Consider the following 17,932-nt stretch of genomic DNA (forward strand, 5'->3'; position numbering starts at 1 on the left):
CCATCTTCCGTAGAACACAAATTAAGATTTTTAGAAGAATATTTCAGCTCTGTAGTGGCCAGAACTTTGAAGCTTCAAAATACACATAAAGTCAGCATAAAAGTAATCCATTCGACTCCAGTTGTTAAATCCATGACTTCAGAAGCGATATGATAGATGTGGTTGAGAAACAGATTAATATTTAAGTCCTTTTTTACTATAAATCTCCACTTTCAAACAGCGCGCTTCTCTCCAAAGAGTTATTTTGTTTTTCAAATGATTTGCATTCTTCGTGCATATCACCACTTATTGGGCAGGGAGGAGAATTTATAGTGAAAAAGGACTTAAATATTGATCTGTTTTTCACCCACATCTATTTTATCGCTACTGAATAGATGGATTTAACCACTGGAGTCGTATGGATTACTTTTATGCTGCCTTTATGTGCTTTTTTGAGATTCAAGGTTCTGGCCACCATTAACGTGAAATATTCTTCTAAAAAGCTTTGTGTGTTTTCTACAGAAGAAAGAAGGTCAGACACATCTGGGATGGCATGAGGGTGAGTAGATGATAGAATTTTCATTTTTGGTGAACTATCCCTTAACTAATGTAATTAAATATATATACAAATACAACTGTATTGTAAGTGCTACGAATATTTCTTTTAAGAAATGCAACCCAAATTAAATCTATTTTTAAGTATTTTTAATGAAAAGCATTTTGTTTTATTTTGTTTTGTAATCACAGGAAATCCAAATCTGAACTAAAACAAAACAAAAATTCCCAAACCTGCTTTGAATAACTTTGAAATATTTACAAACATTTCCTCTGTTAATGCAATAATAAAATTCAACAAACATAGACATAGGAATTAAAAAAGAAATGTAAAAATTAAATAAATTACACTTGACCATCAAAATAAGGGTTGAATCATCTCCTAAAAGTTCTTGTTTTGAGTTTTCTCTTGATAATCAGATGATCACTCTCTTTATCATCTTCACTTCCTCCAATGATCTGTAAAACAATTAATTGAATTTAATACACAATGACAACCCCCTTGTTTTAAAACAAATTAAACAAACTAAAAAGTCATATACTCACCCTCATGTTATGCCAAACCCATATGACTTTCTTACATGTTAGGCAGAATGTTTACTTAGTTCTCATTCACTTTCAATGTATGGAAAAAATATACAATGACAGTGAATGGTGACTGAGGCTATAAGACCCTAACATTCCGCCAAACATCTCCTTTTGTGTTCTGTGGAAGAATGTAAGTTATATGGGTTTGGAACAACATGAGGGTGAGTAAATGATGACAGTTTTCATATTGTGTGAACTTTCCCTTTAAAACAAATGGATAATAAACCTAATTTGTTGAGTTGACAATCTTATAACATGATTCTCATTCATTCATACATGCCTAATGCTTTTCTATTGCACTCTTACATGATTAATGCACAGGACACTTTACTTACAGGATGAGAGGGGATGTCTAGAGGGGATGAAAACTGGGTCTTGAAGAGCTTTCGTTTGGATCTCTTGGGTTTGTTGGTTTCACAAGGACTTTGCGGTTCCGGGGATTTAACATTCACCATGCTCATGATCTTCTTAGCTGAGGAAGGAGTTAAAACTTCGGTCATGCTGAAATACAGTATAAAACACTTTTGGCAGAGCACTCCAATCGATGCCATTGACTGAGTGTAAAATTAAGAGGCAGCGCTGACCTTTGCTCCCAAAGAGGGTTGGAGAGCTCTGGATAAAGTCATCAATCTTTTGCAGGGCTCCGTCTTTTTTACCTTTCAGGCTGGCTGGAGAGTCTTGCTGTTTTAATTGACTCGTCTTTTTGCCTTGCACTGTGGGAGTCTGGTAAGGTGTAAAAAACATAGAACATAACTAACTAAGCGCATTATTGAATAAACATTACAGAGAAAGGCTTATTATGCCACAGGCGCATTAAAGGGGTAGTTCACCCAAAAATTAAAATTCTCTCATTAAGTCACCTCATGATATCCCAGGTGTCTATGACTTTCTTTCTTCACCAGAACACATTTTAAGAAAAATAGAAAAATATCTTAGTTCAGTAGGTCCTTAAAATGCAAGTGAATGGAGACTCTCAATCACAGACAGTCAGCATAAACATCATCGATAAGACTCCAGCAGTTAAATTAATGTCTTCTGAAGTGATACAGTCACTTTTGGCATGAAAAAAGATCCATATTTAAGTACTTTTTAAACTATAATCAAACTCTTCCGGTAAACTTCACGGTAGGGTGGAGTTCAAGCAGTCTCTTGTGTGATGTATTCCGTTGCCATGATACAGATGTAATCTCATGTTCTACTCTCAGTTGAGACATTCAGAATTAGCACAAAAACGCACCATTGTGAGTAAAGAAACTGATAAAAACAGATCTAAACCAAAATCAACGAAGCTTCTGTACAGCTTTCCTCCTTCTCACTTGTAAACAGCGCTGCTGTTCCGGCTGTGACGCACGTGACTCAGAGTAAATAATAAGAGCATTTTCATTTCTGGGTGAACTTTCCCTTTAATGGGAATGAAAGTCATGCATTTGGCATCTCAATAGACTGCATGTTCTCCCCATTGTTCACCCTGAGCCGTCTGTTTTTTCGATTTTCTGACTCCACCGAGTTCTAAAACAATAGCAAACACTCATGAAAGTTCTTTGTTTATCTTTTGTATTGTGTATTGTAAATTAATGTACAGTTGACAAATAATTGAAGAACTCAGTGTTTCCCACAGGATTTAGTGAGACTGTGGTGGGTGGACCTCGGACCCACTACAAAATTTTGTACATTTTAAAGTTAAATGCATCAATCTGGTGCACTCTGAGAGCAAAATTAAGAGGCTAGATCGATGAAGGACTTTGTGCTCTTGTAAACAATTTTGTGCTCTAGTAGTAATTTAATCATAAACACATTGGTTGTATAGATATGCAAGACTCGACATTAAGCATTGTCATGTGCTTGTCCTTCGGACAAGTAAATTGGTCATTCACTTGTCTGAGTAAACATGTTACTTGTCTGGAGAGAAAAACAAAAGAAAGGATGTAAGAAAGAAAAAAAAAGAAAAGCCTCCATCATCATCATCATTTAAACCTAATAGGGATTAAGAACACAGTGCAGAAAGATGGTGAATCATTACTCACCCTCAAGCCTGTATGAATTTCTCTCTTCTGAGGAAGACAAAATTATATTTTTGGCAGAATGTTAGTCAGTCACTATTCATTGTCACTGCATCTTTTTTTTTTCTCTCCATAAAATAAAAGTGAATTGAGACTGAAACTAACATTCTCCCTAACATCTCCTTTGGAGTTCCACGGAAAATAGAAAGTCAGACCGGTTTGGAACAACATAAAGGCGAGTAATAATGACAGAATTTTTGGTAACACTTTACAATAAGGTTCCATTCATTAACATTAAATAATGCATTAGCTATCATGAACTAACAATGAACAATATTTTACAGCACTTATCAGTCTTAATGTTAGTTACTAAAAAATAAAAATTGTTAGTTCATGAAGTAATGTTAACATATACAACCTTTTATTTAAATGTATGAAAATGTATTAATATACTGTATGTTGGAATTTACATTAACCAAGATTAATAAATTATATAAAAGTTGTTCATGTTAACTGATGTAGTTAACTAACATTAACAAATGGAACCTTTTTGTAAAGTGTTACCAAATTTTAATTTTTTAGTGAATCATCTCTTTGAGAGTACAAGGCAATTCTCACCAGTTGCATTAAAACGGCTGTTTAATATTGACAAACTGCATTGAAAATGTTAACAGATAAAATCCTGAGAGAACCTAGCTGCTAAATCAGTTGTTTTATATTCAAAACAGATATGCATATTAAAGATAGATAATATGTTTTCATTGTGTGTAATTTATTGAAGTTATAGTATTAATATTAATATTATTACAATGTATATTGTTCACACGGCAGGAAAATACCTCGGATACATACATTAGATGGAGCTCTATCAAGATGAGAGATGTAACGGGTGCACAAGTCTGTTTTAAGCATTTCTCTTCACTCTACAGATGGTATTATTACACAAAGCATTTTTGCAATTTCTGCCTTTCTTGCTGTATTATGAGGGAGCACCACGATGTGATGAGACAAATTTAGATTTCACCAAAGTTGCACGCTTGCGATGAAGACAGCTTTGTTTTTGTTTTATTTTCTCCCCAAGTTGGAATGCCCAATTACCAATGCGCTCTAAGTCCTCGTGGTGGCATAGTGACTCGCCTCAATGGGTGGCAGAGGACGAATCTCAGTTGCCTCTGCCTTTGAGACCATCAATCTGCGCATCTTATCACATGGCTTGTTGAGCGCGTTACCGCGGAGACCTAGCGCTTGTGGAGGCTTCTTGCTATTCTCCGCACCATCCACGCACAACTCACCACGCGCCCCACCGAGAGCGAGAACCACATAATAATGACCACGAGGAGGTTAACCCAATGTGACTCTACCCACCCTAGCAACCGGGCCAACTGGTTGCTTAGGAAGCCTGACTGGAGTCACTCAGCACGCCCTGGATTCGAACTTGCGACTCCAGGTGTGGTAGTCAGAGTCTTTACTTGCTGAGCTACCCAGGCCCCTGAAGACAGCTTTGTTGATTATAAACAGGAGCAATTGTTTTATCGCATCGCTTGCTTATAGAGACGTGGTACAACACCATTCGCATGTCCAATTAACAGGTTTATACCCATTTATATCTGTTTAGTCAAATCTAAAATACAGTAAATATGCGCTTCCCCACTGCTCGCACTCACAAGCTGCTGAACGCTGCATGAGTGAAGGCGAGAGGGAGAGAGGGAGACACAATAAAGAGAATTCCCCGCATTTTGAAAGTGAGACAAGCGGGAATGATTAAAACTGTGCTCAATCCCGCGCTATTTAGCTAACGTTCGTTATTGAGATTTTAATCAGGTACTTGTCCAGTCGGCCAAGTAAAATTCCGGAGGGGGGCTGACTGACTGGGAGTAAGAGATGCTTTGCCGAAGCAACGGCGCAAAACACAATATTAGAGATCTTTTATGTTATTATGAGAAGGGTAAAAATATTTTCGGTTCATTATGAAACTGTGGCGGGACAAATTTGACAGTGGCGGGCCACCACAGTCTAGGTAATTAATGGGAAACACTGAGAAGATATAACTTTAGCTTCTAACAAGTTTCTTGTTTTCACTTGTGTTCAGGAAACCGGCCTATAAAGAGTTTAAGTGCGATAAATACACTCCAGGATGTTTCCAGTCTTTATAATAACTTGATAACAATTTTTGAAAATAATTTTGATTCAAGGATTCACTGATGAATCAGCTAATGATTCATTAACACCCATTCATGAACAGGTTCGACTGATTCATTGACATAAACTGTTTAAAAGAGAAATTTACTCACAAATCAAACATCAAGTAGCATGCAGGTTTTACTCTACACAGGAGCAATATCAAGCCGATCTAGAGCTATATATATATATATATATATATATATATATATATATATATATATATATATATATATTCTCTATAGAAATTTCACTGACTTTTAATACCATGGAAACCCTTAGATATTCCTATATGGAGGTTTCTGTGTACCTCCATCCCTGGGCTCTTTCTCTTTCTGGCTGTACATCTGAGTTTGATTGCGACAGACTCTTCCTCTCCTGGTCTTCTGACATTCATTCGGTCAGGTTTAAGTGGGGTGAAACTGATTTCCAGCTCAGGTTTGGGGAAGTGCTCGTCTCTTAGACTCTTCGTGGAGAGGACAGAGGAGTCCTGTACTGCCACCTTCTTACAGTAATCACCAACAAGTATACAGATATAATGCAACAGAATGCACAGCAACTGATTATCCAGACACCAGAACTATTCCCATCTTTACGTGCTGTTTGCATTTTGCATTGTCTGATATCACTCTACTGACCTCTTGTGTTGGACAAAAAAAGTTGCCTTCATTCTCTGCCTTCAAATTTAAAGCCTGTTTAGGACTGTCATCTTTCTGGCTTTCAGATTTAAGAGAAGCAGCCAAATCATCTTTTTCCCTTTGTAATTTTAAAATGGTTTCTTGCTTCTCAGCCAGCTGCTGCTTTAAGAATTCCTGTAATCAATATACAAGGAAGTGAGAAATACATTCAGTATTAAATATAAAGTTTCAAATTCAAAATTATTCTATATTAAACTGCTACAAAAAAAACAAACAAACAAAAAAAAACATCTGAACCTGAAGTATTCCTCATTCCAAACTGCAACTTGGGTTAATTTAATTTAAGTATGTTAACTCTAAAAATATTTTTGGTCTTATTTAGTTTAGTAGTTCTATCACCATGACTAGCTACTGGTAAACTATAGTATTCTTGGCAACAACCTTATAATTCCTAATTATTTTAATAATTCCACATCTTAATTTGTGCTTGACTGATACATCGGTCAGGTTAATTAATTGGCTGATATTTGGCCATTTTGAGATGTGACTGCTTGATTGGCTGAAAACCAGAAGTGGTTGTTCTGTTTTCAAATATATTTTCTTGTTAATTTTGAGAAAGCATTATGTAGAATAAGTGTTCATTTAAATTCTGGAATTTTGTGTATATCTTATTACATTTATTACATTACAAACGTTAAATTGTATTATATATTAGAGACGAACAGATAGTGGATTTCACCCATAGCAATAAATAAGGTGATGAAAAAGGCCGATAATCTATACATCAGCTCTCATGTGAGAGCTGGTGGGCACTGAGGTCCTGGCGTAAGGATTCAATGGTTTTGGACTGACTAGAAGACTGTGCTTGATTTTAAAATCGATTTATAGAAAGTTAACAACATTTCTTCCTTATCATGATGAGCACAGACGTAGATGCTACAAGAGTCTGTAATAAAGAAAATCCCAGTAATAACCAAGAAAAAGATTTGGTGCATATGCAGGACTTTAAACTATAAAGAAGCATGAATCACACCAGCTCTGTTACAATACTCTATAGTTAAGTGAACTAAGAAAACAAAATTAATCTTTTTATAGCCTATATACTCACCAAATGAAGGGTTTTGTTTATATATATTTCACCAGATGAGGTTTCAAGTTTTTATTTCACCTCTAGAGGCAGCTGTTATAATGTAGAACCAAGCCGTTCTAACTATAGATTCCTCTATAAAAAATAAAATAAAAAAATATTATATATATATATATATATATATATATATATATATATATATATATATATATATATATATATACACACACAGGGTTGGGGAGTAATGGAGTACATGTAACAGGATTACGTATTTAAAATACAAAGTATAAGTAACTGTATTCCACTACAGTTACAATTTAAATCATTGGTAATTAGAATACAGTTACATTCAAAAAGTATTTTGATTACTGAAGAGATTACTTTGCATTTTATTGTCATTTGTTTCATTTAATATTTCGTCCTTTCAGATGGAAAACATTTATACATATAAATGATGTGATCCAAAGTGCATTTGAACAGCGGTGAAACACTTTCTTATGATGTGTTACATTCATACGAGCAGACAGAGAAGTAAGTTTGAAGTAAGTATGGAGCAGAAGAAATAGAAATAAACCTTGTGTAACTTGTTAGCTTTACACTAAGCTGAAATGCTATTTCTAGCTATTTTACATGCACGTTACCAGGAACGATCAAATTTGATAATCAAGAAAATTCATGTTGGATCATAATTTCTTTTTTTCTAGTAAGACCTTTGATATTAGGGCAAAAATCGTATTCTTGATAATAATTTTTGTATTGTTTTCCTGTAAAAAGATCTAAAACTCCTTAAAACAGGATCAATTTGACACTGCATAAGATATTTCGGTTTTTCAGAGAATGTATTTTTAATATGTGTATTTTGTCTTACTGTACTGGCAGAATTTTTATAGTCAAAACAAGTGAAAAAATCTACCAGTGCTGAAGAAGTAATCCAAAGTATTTAGAATATGTTACTGACCTTGAGTAATCTAACAGAATATGTTACAAATTACATTTTACAGCATGTATTCTGTAATCTGTAGTGGAATACATTTCAAAAGTAACCCTCCCAACCCTGTGTGTATATATATATATATATATATATATATATATATATATATATATATATACAGGTGCTGGTCATATAATTAGAATATCATCAAAAAGTTGATTTATTTCACTAATTCCATTAAAAAAGTGAAACTTGTATATTATATTCATTCATTACACACAGACTGATATATTTCAAATGTTTATTTCTTTTAATTTTGATGATTATAACTGACAACTAAGGAAAATCCCAAATTCAGTATCTCAGAAAATTAGAATATTGTGAAAAGGTTCAATATTGAAGACACCTGGTGCCACACTCTAATCAGCTAATTAACTCAAAACACCTGCAAAGGCCTTTAAATGGTCTCTCAGTCTAGTTCTGTACGCTACACAATCATGGGGAAGACTGCTGACTTGACAGTTGTCCAAAAGACGACCATTGACACGTTGCACAAGGAGGGCAAGACACAAAAGGTCACTGCAAAAGAGGCTGGCTGTTCACAGAGCTCTGTGTCCAAGCACATTAATAGAGAGGCGAAGGGAAGGAAAAGATGTGGTAGAAAAAAGTGTACAAGCAATAGGGATAACCGCACCCTGGAGAGGATTGTGAAAAAAACCCATTCAAAAATGTGGGGGAGATTCACAAAGAGTGGACTGCAGCTGGAGTCAGTGCTTCAAGAACCACTACGCACAGACGTATGCTAGACATGGGTTTCAGCTGTCGCATTCCTTGTGTCAAGCCACTCTTGAACAACAGACAGCGTCTGAAGCGTCTCGCCTGGGCTAAAGACAAAAAGGACTGGACTGCTGCTGAGTGGTCCAAAGTTATGTTCTCTGATGAAAGTAAATTTTGCATTTCCTTTGCAAATCAGGGTCCCAGAGTCTGGAGGAAGAGAGGAGAGGCACACAATCCACGTTGCTTGAGGTCCAGTGTAAAGTTTCCACAGTCAGTGATGATTTGGGGTGCCATGTCATCTGCTGGTGTTGGTCCACTGTGTTTTCTGAGGTCCAAGGTCAACGCAGCCGTATACCAGGAAGTTTTAGAGCACTTCATGCTTCCTGCTGCTGACCAACTTTATGGAGATGCAGATGTCATTTTCCAAAAGGACTTGGCACCTGCACACAGTGCCAAAGCAACCAGTATCTGGTTTAAGGACCATGGTATCCCTGTTCTTAATTGGCCAGCAAACTCGCCTGACCTTAGAAAATCTATGGGGTATTATGAAGAGGAAGATGCGATATGCCAGACCCAACAATGCAGAAGAGCTGAAGGCCACTATCAGAGCAACCTGGGCTCTCGTAACACCTGAGCAGTGCCACAGACTGATCGACTCCATGCCACGCCGCATTGCTGCAGTAATTCAGGAAAAAGGAGCCCCAACTAAGTACTGAGTGCTGTACATGCTCATACTTTTCATGTTCATACTTTTCAGTTGGCCAAGATTTCTAAAAATCCTTTCTTTGTATTGGTCTTAAGTAATATTCTAATTTTCTGAGATACTGAATTTGGGATTTTCCTTTAGTTGTCAGTTATAATCATCAAAATTAAAAGAAATAAACATTTGAAATATATCAGTCTGTGTGTAATGAATGAATATAATATACAAGTTTCACTTTTTGAATGGAATTAGTGAAATAAATCAACTTTTTGATGATATTCTAATTATATGACCAGCACCTGTGTGTATGTGTGTGTGTGTATATATATATATATTGCCATAGATTTTTGCAGATAACTGAAAAGCAACTATCTGCACCGATTAATTGGTAAATGGTAAAACCAATATAATTGGTCTTCCTCTATTATATATCATAATTATATTGGCCACCCTGCTCTCTAGATATCGATATTAGCATAACATAAAAAACATATTGGTAATCTTAACCACAGTCTGGCTAATGCACAGACAGAATAGAGTGTTTATTTCAAAGCCGAGCACTTCCAAAAGCAGACCACCATTTTAAAGCCTTGCTTAGGTCAGTGAAAACCTCTTTTCTGGTCTGCTATGTATACCCTAACACAGTCGTGTTATTCCTCCTGATGGCATGTCACTTGAAAAGCTGGAATGATATTAACCCAGGAACCTGCTGCATAAATAAATTACTACTCTGGGCTAAATCCTCCCCTCTAGCCTGGGATAAAGAAAATAACGAGCCAGGGAAAGAGAGATGAAAAGGCTGATCCCATTACCAGCTCCAGATGCAGCCTGCCATGCTGGTTGCCCTCTAGTCGCCCTGTCGCCTGGGCCAATCTCTCCTCTTCCCCCACGGCTCCATCCATCCCCTTTTCCTGCCTCCTTTCCTGCTTATCATCTGCCTGCTCCTCATTAGGCAGCTGAAACATCAAAAGAAATAATTTGCTATTACTGCCAGCTTCCTACACAGTTATGAAGTCAAGGGGATTAAAGAGTTCTAGGTTCTTACCTTTGTGCTTTCCACAGGTCTGCTCTGCTCCTCATGCTGGGGTTTATCATAGACACCAACACTTTCTTTCTGACATATCTCCTGCAGTTTTGCCAGATCTAAGTTCAGATTAAAATTCTCTCATCATTAACTCACCCTCATGCAATCCCAAATGTACACTCACTGAGCACTTTATTAGGTACACCATACACCTACTTATTCATGTGATTATCTAATTAGCCAATCATGTGGCAGCAGTGCAGTGCATAAAATCTTGCAGATAGGGGTCAGGAGCTTCAGTAAATATTCACATCAACCATCAGAATTGGGAAAAAATTTGATCTCAGTGATTTCGATCGTGGCATGATTGTTTGGTGCCAGATGGGCTGGTTTGAGTATTTCTGTAACTGCTGATCTCCTGGGATTTTCATGCACAACGGTCTCTAAAGTTTACTCAGAATGGTGCCAAAAACAAAAAACATCCAGTGAGCGGCAGTTCTGTGGACAGAAACACCTTGTTGATGAGAGAGGTCAATGGAGAATAGCCAGAAAGGTTCAAGCTGACAGAAAGGCTATGGTAACTCGGATAAATTCTGTGTGCAACTGTAGTGAGCAGAATAGCATCTCAGAATGCACAACACATTGAACCTTGAGAAGGATGGGCTACAACAGCAGAAGGCCACGTGGGGCACTTTATTAGGACTATCGTGTTCCTATCTCCATCGTGATGAGAGATTTTCATTTTTAAGTGATCCATCCCTTTAAAATTAATACATATGACAGTATGGTAACAAATTTACAAACCTGTTTCTGTAGCTGTTCATTCTGCACTTTAGCCTCACATAACTGATCTCTGACATCTGTTCGCTCTCTCTCCACTTGCTGCAAATCATAACTCATGGTCTTGATTTTATTAAGGTCATCATTCACAAGTTTTCTTGACCTGTAAAAAGATTAAAATGGTCACTAATGCAGACCTGCTTCTTGATTTCCATTATACCATTATTCTTAGTTCCATGTTGTATGAACTCTTTTAGTAGTTATTGCTTATCATACAAGACATCTTATAACACTCAACCGAATTGGCTTTAAGTTTTCAGAAAGTCTAAATAAGACATGAGGACCTACTTCAAAAGTTCTTGAGCTTTATTCTCAAAATTCTGCGTCTTTTCGAGCGAGATCATTCTCCATCTCATTTATTCTCTCCTCTATCTCATCTCGTGCCTTATAGATCTCATTCTCTACTAGCAATCTCACTACATTCAGAACCTCCTCGTGCTGGTTCAGTTTGCTCAGCGTTTGCATGAGTTTATCAAGCAGAGTTTTCCAGTTCATCCAGCCTCCCCTGCTGCTGTTTCAGAGCAGTCAGCTCTTCCAGCAACTCAGAGTCACTTCTTATTTGGGCCATGGCGAGCTTCTCAGCTTCATATCGGCTCAGCTGGTTCTGGTAATCTTGCACCTGGGCATCTCGCTCACGTCTAAGCCCACTGCAGAGTTCTTCCAGCTGGCACATTTTCTCTCTGGTCTGGCTGACCTCCTGTGCTAGGTTATTGATCTGTCTGTCCTTCTCCTGAGATAACTCCACCTTCATCTTGCATTCATGAGGGAGAGCCTCAGTTTGGACACATGAGAGCTGGTAGGCACTGAGGTCCTGGCGTAAGGATTCAATGGTTTTGGACTAACTGCAAGACTCTTCTTCATGTTCCTTAATCAGAGCTTTGGCTGCATCAAGTTCTTCTGAAAGGTCATTGGCCATCTTGGTCTGACTGCTCAATTCCATCTGAATAGTTTTGAGCTTTGAGCTTGTCTTATCAGCTGCTTGCTGAAGTAGATGCAGCTCATTGGCAAGAGCCTTGTTCTCTTTTGTGACTTTGGTGACCTCTGCTCGCTCTATTACTAGGGAGGAAACATGTGTATGCATCTGCTTCGCCAGTCTATCAGAGAGATCACACACTTTTTTCTCAAGTGAACACTGCTCAAGTTTACGTTCATTCAGCTGGTCGTCTTTCATTTTGAGTTCTTGCTGGAGCTGTTGAATTTCCTGGGATTTAATTTCTTCCTCTCTAGGAACACTGCAACCATTCAGCACACAGTTACAGTTATTTCTGAGATGTAGGATTTCCTCTTTGATACTGTTATTTAATGCCCTCTATATATGGGGAAAGAATAGAAAAACTGGGTAATTATCATCAAAAATAAAATAAAATATGTATTTTATATGTACAGTGGCCCCATCAGTATTTGGATACTTAAAGGGATAGTTCACCCAAAAATGAAAATTCTCACATCATTTACTCACTCTCATGCCATCCCAGATGTGAATGACTTTCTTTCATCGGCTGCACACAAACAAAGATTTTTAGAATATTTCTCAGCTCTGTAGGTCCATACAATGTAGTTGAATAGGTGCTAACATTTTGAAGCTCCAAAATCAACATGAGGGTAACATAAAAGTACTCCAGACAACTCCTTTTTTTCTATAAATTCTCCTCCCTACTCAATCAATCTGCACTTCACTTTCACTTTCTCCTTCTACTGTTTTTGGTGATTCACATTCTTCGAGCATTTCGCCCCCTACTGGGAAGGGAGGAGAATTTAAGATAAAAAAAATGACTTAAATATTGATTTTTCTCACCCACACCTATCATATCATATCTGAACACATGGATTTAACCACTGGAGTCATATGGATTACTTTTATGCTCCCTTTATGTGGATTTTGGAGCTTCAAAATTTTGGAACCCATTCACTTGCATTGTATGGACCTACAGAGCTGAGATACTCTTCTAAAAATCTTAATTTGTGTTCTGCAGAAGAAAGAAAGTCATACATATCTGGGATGGCATGAGGGTGAGTAAATGATGAGAGAATTTCCATTTTTGGGTGAACTAATCCTTTAAGTCACACTAAAATGACAGAATGTCATTGCATTAGAAACAAAATATCCAACCAAGTGGTATCTGCGAACAAATGATGTTAGATCTTTTCTCTGAAAAATTTTTTTTTTCTCAGCCATTTGCATTTACTTTTAACGAACTGTGGCCGGTTACATGAAACTGTTCTAGACTAGTCTTACAAGTTAGTTAGGTCATAACTTCTTCAGTCAGTTGCATAAAAATTTTGATTTGTCCAATTTGAGACCAAAATGTAAGACAGCATACCCCTAGGCTAAATTTTTCAGCGGCCACCCAAGCAAAATGTCAGGCCATAAATTTAGCACTTATAAACTGCAGAATGCGAGACGAATATTTAATGATATTCATCTCGTGTTTGGCGATTTACATCATCACCCTTTCTGAAAAGCATCACGATTTCACTGTAGTAACAGTAAGTGTGATATTTTGACAAAAATGTTTAAAGTTACTGTAAATAAACTATTATTGGAAATCTATTGGACGTGGGTACAGTCAGAATATTATAACTAGTCCAATAAATAATAATAAGCTGTTAATTAAATAAGTTAGTTTAGTTTGATTCCACATACCATTAATCTTACAGTTCAATCAATATCCTTTTATTTTAAACATTGCCCACCATATCTACTCAGTTTAATAAAAAAATACATGTCTTGTATTACACATTAAATTCTTTCTTCTGCAGACACAAATTTAGATTTCTAGAAAAATATCTCAGCTCTGTTGGTCCATGCAATGCAAGAGAATGGTGATCAGATCTCAGACAGTCCAAAAAACATAAACATAAAAGTAACCCATACGACTGCAGTGGTAAAATCCATATATTCAGAAGCGATATGAAAGGTGTGGATGAGAAACAGATCAATATTTAAGTTCTTTTTTACTGTAAATCTACACTATCACTTACACTTACACATTCTGCTGTGGAAGTGACTTTCACTTTCACATTTAGTCACCTACTGGTTGGGACTGGTCAAAGGTGGGGATTTATATTTACATCATATCGCTTCTGAAGACATGGATTTAACCACTGGAGTCAGTGGTGATTTGGTGATTCACATTCTTCAAGCATATCGCCCCCTACTGGGAAGGGAGGAGAATTTATGATAAAACAATTACTTAAATATTGATTTTTCTCACCCAAACCTATCATATCATATCTGAACACATGGACTTAACCACTGGAGTCATATGGATTACTTTTATGCTCCCTTTATGTGGATTTTGGAGCTTCAAAATTTTGGCACCCATTCACTTGCATTGTGTGGAACTACAGAGCTGAAATATTCTTCTAAAAATCTTCGTTTGTGCTCAGCATAAGAAAGAAAGTTGTACACATCTGGGATGGCATAAGGGTGAGTAAATTATGAGAAAATTTTCAGTTTTGGGTGAACTAACCTTTAAGTGTCCAAGTACTCTTTGGGGCCACTGAATCTCCTGTTGGTTAAAAACTCAAAGTTATTAATAAAGCTTCTAAGAGATTCTACTATGAAGACAAAGTATGACTGCACTCGGGTTAGCATATACAATCCTAAACTTACATCTTTAGTAGCTACCTCAACATTTTGGTCCAAAGCACTCTGCAACTTGGAGATCATGTCATCTTTCTCCTGACAGACTGACATGAGTTCTTGACATCTCTCTTTCTGGTTTACATAATTCTAAAGTGGGCAAAAAACAAACAATACCACACACAAGAAGCCATGCAGTCCATGTAAACAAAAATCAATTAACAATTAACTTCAAATGTTAAAAGGGAAACTTCAGTTAAGTTTTACCCTATTTGCCTCTAGAAGCTGTTCGCTTGAATCCTGTGTCTGAACACACATTGCTTCGATCTCTAAAAAGAAAAAGAAAAAAGCTGTCATATGTACAGACAGTGTTATTTACAATTTTTGTAAGATATTTTAAGGCCATTCACTGAATAAAAAAAAACAAATAAAAAAAAACAGACAGACAGACAATTCAAAATTCTTTCTGTAAATTTTAGATAAAAAAATTATAAACATTAGGAACATTCATACAGTAAAGGATGCTAATCGGGATTAGAAGTGAAGAAAAGGGGAGAAAATAAAGTTCTATGGCACCCTCGAGAAAATAAATTATGAGATAGACGTGTGAATTTGGGGGAAGAAATTAAATGATCATTAAATCTGATGGTCAGCTCACAAGACCGCAGTTTCTATGTTGTATTTTTCACATTGCAAGAGCAGAATAAAAAGAAAAAGCCATTACTTTGCAACAGCGCTTGGTAGGACTAAAACAGCTCTTGCCACAGAAATTCTTGTGAGAATCAATGTCATATTGAAAATACCCAATATTTTAAATACAATATTTTATTAATGGATAACAAGAACACGGCAGAAAATGTACAACCCAGTCTCTCAAAGTGACAGATTATGATTATTTGCAGGAAATGAAGAAGAAAGTTTTTCCCCTTTATGGAAACGGAACACACCCTTAGTTTTAAGACTGAGAAGTTGTTGGCTTTTGTGAAGCTCCTCACTCATCTTCTCCAGCTGTGTCCTCAGATGGCTGACTGTGAGTGAGTCAGGGACGTTTGTCAGGCACGTCTGTACATTCTCTGAATTTCACTTTATCTTAAGCAGATCATCTCGCATTGCCTCGATCATGCTGTCCAAAAGCTCAAACTGAGCCTCCTTGAATAATGAAAGGGAGAAGAAATTAGATTTTCCAATGCCATGTGTTCTATTATTAGTCTTTTCTGCTTTATATAGCTTCAGTATATCATTATTTAAAAATGTGTGCCTAGCTACAGATGTGGTCTGTTGGTTCCCAACACTCTTCTTCAGTCAATCACATGCTGATGAATACATAACACAGACTATTTGTTCTTGCACATTATTCCTCTTCTACATCTCAGCCATTCCTTTTCATTCATAAATCATAATGTTGGCTGCTTTCCATGATTAAAAACATTGCACAGATAGCAGCATTATCGAGACATTTATTCATGGCCGTCGAGATAAACATAATTGGGTGGAAGTATTAGCTTGAATGGTAACACGTCAACAAAGCAAGTGATAGCAAGTGCTAAATTCTCCACCAGAAAGCCTTCCATGTCAAAGAGCAATAAAGTATATATACTGTATTAAGGTCTTTCTATAATCATAAAGTATTGCACAAGACTACAAAACACTTACACCATTAGCAAGCTTTAAGTGGCGTTCACACATTGTAGCAACAAAGCGACCAGAAGTAAATCATTTTCAATGAGAGTTGGCGTCATGAGTACCAGCGACCAACTGCAATGCATTGTGGCCATGTCCAGTGATGCAGCAAAATTGAGAAGTTTAATTTTATACAAATAAGCAATGGTGTGATGTGCCGACTACTAATAGGAATGAAGAGCACACAAGATCTGTCTCCAGTGAGATAACTATAGTTGAGTGCAGGCCAGGTGAAGGAGAAGTTAATGTTACTGTGAGCAGTTTCACTGTTCTATATGATTTGCATATGCCCACATGCAGGGATGTAATTATAAAATGATGCATAAAAACCGTGTCAAGCATTCTAAGTGAGTTCAACTCATGCACTGATAATCGTTTATCTTGTTTATCTGATGCATTATGTGCTGCGACAATTTATATTCAAACACTTTCTCCTCCAGAATGTTAATTTTTAGAGGAAAGAAAACTGATTTCTTGTCAAATTAGAATGACATCTTATTTTTACCAGCAATGCAACCCATTTGTGCTAAGATTGGAAAGTTGTGTAGCTTTTCAAAAGGCACTTTATTTGGTCCCCAATCTTTTATGCAACCATCTGTATTCACCTTTGCTGCATTCTCATCAGAGCTCACAGCCGTCATTTCCCTGACTGTCCGGTTGACCAGATTCTTAAGTATCTCTAGCCTCCTTTCTGCTCTTTCCTCAACAATTTCCTTCTCTCTTTGGAGACGTTCACTGAAACATTAAAAAGGAGCAACAGAAATTAGTGCATTTTTAATAAAAATCTTACTGACTTTTTTTTGTTGTAAAATGTAGTGTTTTACTTGTAATCTTTTTCCATGTTCGAGAACAGCTCCATAAACTCTGCAGTGACTTCTTCACGAATTCGAGATTCTAGAGCCAGTTTTTCAGACTCTCCTATGGACAGCTTCTCTTTGAACTCTTCAATTGTCAGCTGAAACTGTGGAAGATAGATTACAGTTGAAAATAATATTGAAAACGTAAAAAAATAAAAAAATAAATAAAAGATATTTATTAGGGCTGGGTGTTGTATTGAATATTTACAATATATTCACAATAATATTGCAGCCAACATAAAATTAAGCAACATTGTGATAATTTAAATGCATATTTTATTTTGCCTTTAAGTGTCCTAAAGGATTATTAGACTCATTTTGCGATCCTTCCTTGTCTCGTGACTTAAAAAATGTGGCAACAGCTGGTAAAGTTGATCACTGTTTATTAACTAATCTATTTACAACTCTGATTCAAAGCTTTGATTGCATCATTACTCATAAATGTTCACACGTATTTGTGGGGTACTTTCCATGTATCAAAATGTTTCAGTTAACTTTTAATTTGGTAA

The 17,932-nt window shown here is 36.5% G+C and overlaps 1 pseudogene; it reads right to left on the reverse strand.

The window, feature by feature from the left end:
• Positions 1 to 635: 635 nt before the first annotated feature.
• Positions 636 to 17,932, reverse strand: part of LOC127426837 (kinesin-like protein KIF20B) — a 30,771-nt pseudogene continuing 13,474 nt past the window's right edge.

This window comes from Myxocyprinus asiaticus, chromosome 36, assembly GCF_019703515.2.
Source record: "Myxocyprinus asiaticus isolate MX2 ecotype Aquarium Trade chromosome 36, UBuf_Myxa_2, whole genome shotgun sequence".
NCBI classification, from domain to species: Eukaryota; Metazoa; Chordata; class Actinopteri; order Cypriniformes; family Catostomidae; genus Myxocyprinus; species Myxocyprinus asiaticus.